This window comes from Dendropsophus ebraccatus, chromosome 6 (genome assembly GCF_027789765.1).
Source record: "Dendropsophus ebraccatus isolate aDenEbr1 chromosome 6, aDenEbr1.pat, whole genome shotgun sequence".
NCBI lineage: Eukaryota > Metazoa > Chordata > Amphibia > Anura > Hylidae > Dendropsophus > Dendropsophus ebraccatus.
Window position 1 is genome coordinate 150,292,563 of NC_091459.1, and position 8,719 is coordinate 150,301,281.

Below are 8,719 nucleotides of genomic sequence, written 5' to 3' on the forward strand. Positions count from 1 at the left end.
CATACATACATACACCACTGACACCCTAACACATACATACACCACTGACACCCTCACACATACATACACCACTGACACCCTCACACATACATACACCACTGACACCCTCACACATACATACACCACTGACACCCACATACATACATACACCACTGACTTGGCCCATAGCCCTGAGATGTTGTCCTGTGTCTTCCCCAGAGTGCCAGGGTGGTCCGGCATCCCCCAGACTCCTACAGATATGTGGGGGCAGTATGTATAGTGTGGGCGCCCAGGGACGGTGGCCGCTCCGTTTTTGCATAGTGCTACACAAGTTCGCCTATTAGGTACAGTTCTCCCCTCCCTCCTTCCTAGCCCCGCCTTCTTCTGGCCCACATGACCTGGCCAACCAATAGCTTTATGATACATGGGGCATATTACCCCCGGGGTCAGCCTACCTCTTGTGATCCCGGAGGCGAGCTGTCCCCCCCTCCCCCCTCACATTGCCGCGGTTCCTATAACTCACCTGACTGCACCACGGAAGTTCCTGGTTATTCTTGGCAGTCATTACTATTTACTGAGACGTCTCGTGATGCCAAAAAACGTGAAATCCAAGATTGTGTAACAGTACATCCCGTCCCCCCGTCCCGTTCCTTCCTTCCTTCTCCATCTCTATAAATAGGGAGACACTCACCCGGACGTCTGACATCTCCAGTGCTCGGCAGACATGGCCCCGCTCACCGTCCTTCTCCTCCTTCTGTTCTGTGCTGGAAGCTACAGCGCATCAATACAACCTGCGGGTGAGTGACGGGGGGGGGGGGGGCTATAGCCTTCCGTCATGGCCGCTCCCCAGGGGGGGGGATACATATGTTACTCATTGGACACACGGTAGGTAGTAATGAGAGGGTCCCTGATGATACATAGTAATTGCATCTATACATTCAGTGCCGACCTGCCTGCACACAGAACACGCAGTGGCCCCCGGGCTCTAGGACGCTGTACACACATTGCATCTGAATGAGAGAATATACAGGAGAGGGAGGACGGCGCCTGATTATACAGGACAGAGATGGGGGAGGACTCTCACCTTGGGGACACTTTCTGGATGTAGCCCTAGGTTAATGGGGTCACTCACGCCATTCAGGGAGAGAATGTCGGCCGGACCGTCCTATAACGGGGGGCTCCCACAGAAGGGGCCAATATGACGGCCAAAGGGGGGGGACAAAAGGATAATGCTTAGAAACATACTCATACAACGTACTATGTATCTCTGCTAGGAGTACCGCTCCCACCATTACTGCCCGACCACCACTGCTCCCACCATTACTGCCCGGCCACCACCGCTCCCACCATTACTGCCCGGCCACCACCGCTCCCACCATTACTGCCCGGCCACCACCGTTCCCACCATTACTGCCCGGCCACCACCGCTCCCACCATTACTGCCTGACCACCACCGCTCCCACCATTACTGCCCGGCCACCACCGCTCCCACCATTACTGCCCGGCCACCACCGTTCCTACCATTACTGCCCGGCCACCACCGTTCCTACCATTACTGCCCCGGCCACCACCGTTCCTACCATTACTGCCCGGCCACCACCGTTCCTACCATTACTGCCCGGCCACCACCGTTCCTACCATTACTGCCCGGCCACCACCACTCCCACATTACTGCCCGGCCACCACCGCTCCCACCATTACTGCCCGGCCACCACCGCTCCCACATTACTGCCCGGCCACCACCGCTCCCACCATTACTGCCCGGCCACCACCGCTCCCACCATTACTGCCCGGCCACCACCGCTCCCACCATTACTGCCCAGCCACCACCGCTCCCACCATTACTGCCCGGCCACCACCGCTCCCACCATTACTGCCCAGCCACCACCGCTCCCACCATTACTGCCCGGCCACCACGGCTTGTCACCAGTCACTCATACACTGCGAGAGGCACCAGGTTGCTGTATAATCCTCGGTGTGGGCAGCAGCCACTGTGCCAGGGGGTCAGGCAGGAAAGCATAGCCAGGAGTCTATATGCTACACAGGAGAATCTGAGAACAGGACAAGAGCGGTCAGGGGGATCAGAAACGAGGGAACGGGTCCGGACACATAGGATATCAGCACAGAACACAAGGGACCAGGAATACAAGGAAGCAACAATGCCCAGGCACAGGATGCTGGGTGCGACACCTGTATATAGATACTGCTGAGCGAGGATAGCTGAGGGCAGAATGACGTGCGCACAGCCCCTATAGGCTGAACCCGGTACTACACTAATAGAAGCATGGTGACAGCCAGGAGAGCGGGGAGCGCAGGGGAAGAAGCACCACAATGGTGGTGGTGGCAGCGATGGCCGGAAGAGACCACACAGGTACCAATCATTCGTTTCTGGAGAGACAGTAATGATATTCTTCTCCCTTTACTTTCTCTTCCATTAGGGACAGAATTGGGAGATTTCTAGAAGGGACAGAATGTATTTCCCTGTTTATGACCCTCAGGCCCCTGGGTCGTCCTCTGGTCTGTAGCCCCGGCAGGACGTCCATCCTCCCCCTCGCTGAATGCTGTTGCTCTCTCTTCTCTACATACAGGTAATCCCGGGGACTGTCCTGAGAGAGTGCCCTGTTTTGCACCTGATTTTAACCCGGAGTGCGGGAGCGACTGGGAATGTGGCCCCTACCAGAAGTGCTGCAATGTGAACTGTCATGAGCAGTGCCTCGATCCTGTAAGTACGGCCATCACACTGGAGGATAAATGATTGCAGGATTGTTACTATATGGGAGAAGCTCTGTACCAAGCTGCTCCTCCTCCCCCGACACCGTCTCCTCCACCTATAGCCCAGTCTCATCTAACACGTCCCTGATATAACCAACCCCTCCGTATACCAGGAGAAGGCCGGTGAGGGGTCCGCCATATCCTCAGAGACAGCGCCTCTCATGGTTGTCCCTGGTATTGCAGCTCAGAACCATATCCTCCCCCCCTTATACCTTGTTAGTAATATGGTTTGTATATTTGTCAGTCCCATGTAAAATCACCAGGTATAGATTTGTGTAACAAGCCTGGAGGACAGAAATGGCTGCACATCGCACCCATGGTTGATACGAAAGCCGATCAGCAATATTAAAAACCAACATCAGAAGTTATTATATAATATGATGAAACCATATTGCCTCATGTACCAACATGCAGCTCTCCTGGTTCACACGGGTCCCTACACTAACTCCACACTGTGTCAGTCAGCGAACGACAACCCCACAAAGCGTGCACAACCAGGGAAGGGAGGCCATGGAATGGTCCTGTGACCCCACTGTCACAAGACCAAACCCCAAGGGCCCCCCCGAACCCAGCAGGCACCACCGGCGGAGAAAGCAGCCACCAAGCAGCACAAGTGTGAACAAGGTCTAACTACTCACCAAACCACCAGCAGGTGGGAGAAAAGAAGAGGTACTTACCATATGTACATAGGTGCTTCCCTTTGGGTTTGGTCCTGTGACATTGGGGTTGCGGGGTTGGCAGTCGCTGACCGACACAGTGTTGCGTTAGTGTAGGGACTCATGTGAGCCAGGGGACCTGCACGTGGTACATGAGGCAATATGGTTTGATCAAATTATATACCAACATCCTGGCGTTGGTTTGTAAATGTAGCCGAGAGGCATCAGTGTCAGCCATAGGTGTGATGTGCAGCAGCTCCTTCTCTCCTTGTCCGTATAGATTTGTGTAAGCTTTGGCTTGGAGCAGACGTCTCCACATCTCTCACAGTTCTTACACATCTCCACATCTCTCACGTGTTACCCATGTGGATGATGGGAGTAATAGTGTCATCCTCTACTGTCGTGTGACAGGTAGGTAGAACTAACACGGTGACACCTTGTGAGCCCAGTGATGCTGCAGCCTACATGGCCACCAGTCTCTATGAGACCGCCGAACACTTCTAGGCACCAAACTGGGAATGGATGGAGCCCAGGCTGCAGTGAGGACTATGGTGGGGTCCTGGGGGTCGAGGTCAAGCCCCGGTCATCAGCTTCTAAGCCCGTTTAGATAGAGGATTATAAGCTGATATGAGAATACCCATTTCAAGGCCCTATTACACAAAGCTACTATCGGCCATATTCATTCGACCGTTATGGCCGATAATCATTTCATGTAATAGAAGACTACGATCAGCTGATATGCACAATGTTGGCTGATTGTTGTCTTTCAACAGGCTAAAACGGCAATAATCAGCCTGTTAACAGTCTGCTGCCGTCTCTCCGTATAATAGGAGCAGTGGCAGCAGACCGCTGCTGTCTCCTATTGGCTGCGGATTGCCCGGGCAGCTCCGAGGATCTGAGGATTGCCCGGGCAGCTCCCCGCGGCCCTCCCGGCTCTTATCTGCTCCTCCTCACTCACTGTCATGAAATGTAATCGCGCCGTCAGCGGGTGGGGGAGCGAGGAGCAAGTATGCACTGACCTGAGAGGTCGGCACTCGCTTGCTCTCTACATCGCCGTGTGTAATAGGGGCTTAACTGTTGCAGGTTGTGATATTCCTGTACAGTGCAGTCAGATTAGACCCTGCTCTAGAAGACCCCACAGATTTGGGGCACAGCAGTGAAGTGTCCTGAAAAAAAACACAGCTAAAAACACCCAGAGGGGCGCACGTAGATGGAGAACACCCAGAGGGGCGCACGTAGATGGAGAACACCCAGAGGGGAGCACGTAGATGGAGAACACCCAGAAGGGAGCACGTAGATGGAGAACACCCAGAGGGGCGCACATAGATGGAGAACACCCAGAGGGGAGCACGTAGATGTAGAACACCCAGAGGGGCGCACGTAGATGGAGAACACCCAGAGGGGCGCACGTAGATGGAGAACACCCAGAGGGGCGCACATAGATGGAGAACACCCAAAGGGGCGCACATAGATGGAGAACACCCAGAGGGGAGCACATCAAAGGAGAACACCCAGAGGGGAGCACGTAGATGGAGAACAGCCAGAGGGGCGCACATAGATGGAGAACACCCAGAGGGGCGCACGTAGATGGAGAACACCCAGAGGGGCGCACATAAATGGAGAACACCCAGAGGGGCGCACGTAGATGGAGAACACCCAGAGGGGCGCACGTAGGTGGAGAACACCCAGAGGGGCGCACGTAGGTGGAGAACACCCAGAGGGGCTAACGTAGATGGAGAACACCCAGAAGGGAGCACGTAGATGGAGAACACCCAGAGGGGCGCACGTAGATGGAGAACAGCCAGAGGGGCGCACATAGATGGAGAACACCCAGAGGGGAGCACGTAGATGGAGAACACCCAGAGGGGCGCACGTAGGTGGAGAACACCCAGAGGGGCGCACGTAGGTGGAGAACACCCAGAGGGGCTAACGTAGATGGAGAACACCCAGAAGGGAGCACGTAGATGGAGAACACCCAGAGGGGCGCACGTAGATGGAGAACAGCCAGAGGGGCGCACATAGATGGAGAACACCCAGAGGGGCGCACCTAGATGGAGAACACCCAAAGGGGCGCACGTAGATGGAGAACAACAAGAGGGGCGCACATAGATGGAGAAAACCTAGAGGGGCGCACGTAGATGGAGAACACCCAGAAGGGAGTACGTAGATGGAGAACAGCCAGAGGGGAGCACGTAGATGTAGAACACCCAGAGGGGCGCACATAGATGGAGAACACCCAGAGGGGCGCACGTAGATGGAGAACACCCAAAGGGGCGCACGTAGATGAAGAACAACAAGAGGGGCGCACGTAGATGGAGAACACCCAGAGGGGCGCACGTAGATGGAGAACACCCAAAGGGGCGCACATAGATGGAGAACACCCAGAGGGGAGCACGTAGATGGAGAACACCCAAAGGGGCGCACGTAGATGGAGAACAACAAGAGGGGTGCACGTAGATGGAGAACAACAAGAGGGGTGCACGTAGATGGAGAACACCCAGAGGGGAATACGTAGATGGAGAACACCCAGAGGGGCGCATGTACATGGAGAACACCCAGAGGGGCGCACGTAGATGGAGAACACCCAGAGGGGCGCACATAGATGGAGAACACCCAAAGGGGCGCACGTAGATGGAGAACACCCAGAGGGGCGCACGTAGATGGAGAACACCCAGAGGGGCGCACGTAGATGGAGAACACCCAAAGGGGCGCACGTAGATGGAGAACACCCAGAGGGGAGCACGTAGATGGAGAACACCCAAAGGGGCGCACGTAGATGGAGAACAACAAGAGGGGTGCACGTAGATGGAGAACAACAAGAGGGGTGCACGTAGATGGAGAACACCCAGAGGGGAGCACGTAGATGGAGAACACCCAGAGGGGCGCACGTAGGTGGAGAACACCCAGAGGGGCGCACGTAGGTGGAGAACACCCAGAAGGAAGCACGTAGATGGAGAACACCCAGAGGGGCGCACGTAGATGGAGAACAGCCAGAGGGGCGCACATAGATGGAGAACACCCAGAAGGGAGCACGTAGATGGAGAACACCCAAAGGGAGCACGTAGATGGAGAACAGCCAGAGGGGAGCACGTAGATGGAGAACAGCCAGAGGGGAGCACATAAATGGAGGACACCCAGAGGGGCGCACGTAGATGGAGAACACCCAAAGGGGCGCACGTAGATGGAGAACAACAAGAGGGGTGCACGTAGATGGAGAACAACAAGAGGGGAGCACATCAAAGGAGAACACCCAGAGGGGCGCACGTAGATGGAGAACACCCAGAGGGGCGCACGTAGATGGAGAACACCCAGAGGGGCGCACATAGATGGAGAACACCCAGAAGGGAGTACGTAGATGGAGAACAGCCAGAGGGGCGCACGTAGATGTAGAACACCCAGAGGGGCGCACATAGATGGAGAACACCCAGAGGGGCGCACGTAGATGGAGAACACCCAAAGGGGCGCACGTAGATGAAGAACAACAAGAGGGGCGCACGTAGATGGAGAACACCCAGAGGGGCGCACGTAGATGGAGAACACCCAAAGGGGCGCACATAGATGGAGAACACCCAGAGGGGAGCACGTAGATGGAGAACACCCAAAGGGGCGCACGTAGATGGAGAACAACAAGAGGGGTGCACGTAGATGGAGAACAACAAGAGGGGTGCACGTAGATGGAGAACACCCAGAGGGGAATATGTAGATGGAGAACACCCAGAGGGGCGCATGTACATGGAGAACACCCAGAGGGGCGCACGTAGATGGAGAACACCCAGAGGGGCGCACATAGATGGAGAACACCCAAAGGGGCGCACGTAGATGGAGAACACCCAGAGGGGCGCACGTAGATGGAGAACACCCAGAGGGGCGCACGTAGATGGAGAACACCCAGAGGGGCGTACGTAGATGGAGAACACCCAGAGGGGAACACATAGATGGAGAACACTCAGAGGGGAACACATAGATGGAGAACAGCCATGTGGTTTGAGGCGGCCGCACTTATTCATTACTGCCGCAATAGATTCTTCACCTCTCCTGTTGGGTGTGTGTGTATGTGTGTGTGTGTGTGTTGGGGGGGGTGCAGTTCAGTTCTATTGAAGTGAATGGAGCTGAATAGCAATATCACACACAGCCCGAGGACAAGAGAGAAGCAGCTGTGCGTTCCCTAATCCTGGATAACGCCTTTAAATAAAGAAAGCGACCAGAACAAGGTGGTGGCTATCTTGGTATTGGCTTCTTGGAAACTGACCAGGACTAAAGGCCCTATTACACTGAACGATTGTCCGCCATATTTGGCCAATATTGGCCGTTATGGCTCATAATCATCTGGTGTAATAGGAGACAATGATCAGCCGACATGAGCAATGTCGGCTAATTGTTGCTGTCGTTTGTCTCTACAATCCACTGTCTCTATCCCTCACATGCGGCCAATCCGCTGTCTCTATCCCTCACATCCGGCCAATCCGCTGTCTCTATCCCTCACATCCAGCCAATCCGCTGCCTCTATCCCTCACATCTGGCCAATCCGCTGCTTCTATCCCTCACATCCAGCCAATCCGCTGCCTCTATCCCTCACATCTGGCCAATCCGCTGCCTCTATCCCTCACATCTGGCCAATCCGCTGCTTCTATCCCTCACATCCAGCCAATCCGCTGCCTCTATCCCTCACATCTGGCCAATCCGCTGCCTCTATCCCTCACATCCAGCCAATCCGCTGCCTCTATCCCTCACATCCAGCCAATCCGCTGCCTCTATCCCTCACATCTGGCCAATCCGCTGCCTCTATCCCTCACATCCAGCCAATCCGCTGCCTCTATCCCTCACATCCAGCCAATGTTATACACATGTTAATCTGCACCTTGTAATTGTTCTGTATAAATCCCAATGTTCTTTCTTCAAGGTTTAATGGACATCGTGAGAGCGATGAGGATGGGCAGCGGCTCCTGTGTGACATATAATCCTGTACTCTGTGTATAATCTCCATCTAATAAAGGAGGATCACCCCCATCATTGTCCTGTCACTCTTCTGCTTCTTTTCAGTAATATAGAGACAAGTGATGAGCGAGCATGCTGGTCCGAGCTTGGTACTCCTGCGAGTATTAGGGTAATCGATGGTACTCGTTAATCGGACGAGCATCTCACGATACTCGAGAAAATCTCATCATCCGTTTCCTGTAAGTTTAGGCGCTATTTCTCAGCCAATTAACATGCAGGAGACTCTTTGGTACATCCTGCGATCACGTGGGACCCATACATGTCGATAGCAGCAATTGGTTGGCCAGATTAGATGACCCTGACATATAAAAATCTCG

The 8,719-nt window shown here is 54.6% G+C and overlaps 1 long non-coding RNA gene across 1 annotated transcript; it reads left to right on the forward strand.

The window, feature by feature from the left end:
- The first annotated feature begins 578 nt into the window (after positions 1-578).
- LOC138794548 (uncharacterized) lies at positions 579-8,417 on the forward strand. The gene is made up of 3 exons (XR_011363464.1): positions 579-776; positions 2,568-2,701; positions 8,308-8,417. It is a non-coding gene; the product is annotated as an uncharacterized lncRNA (long non-coding RNA).
- Positions 8,418-8,719: the final 302 nt, after the last annotated feature.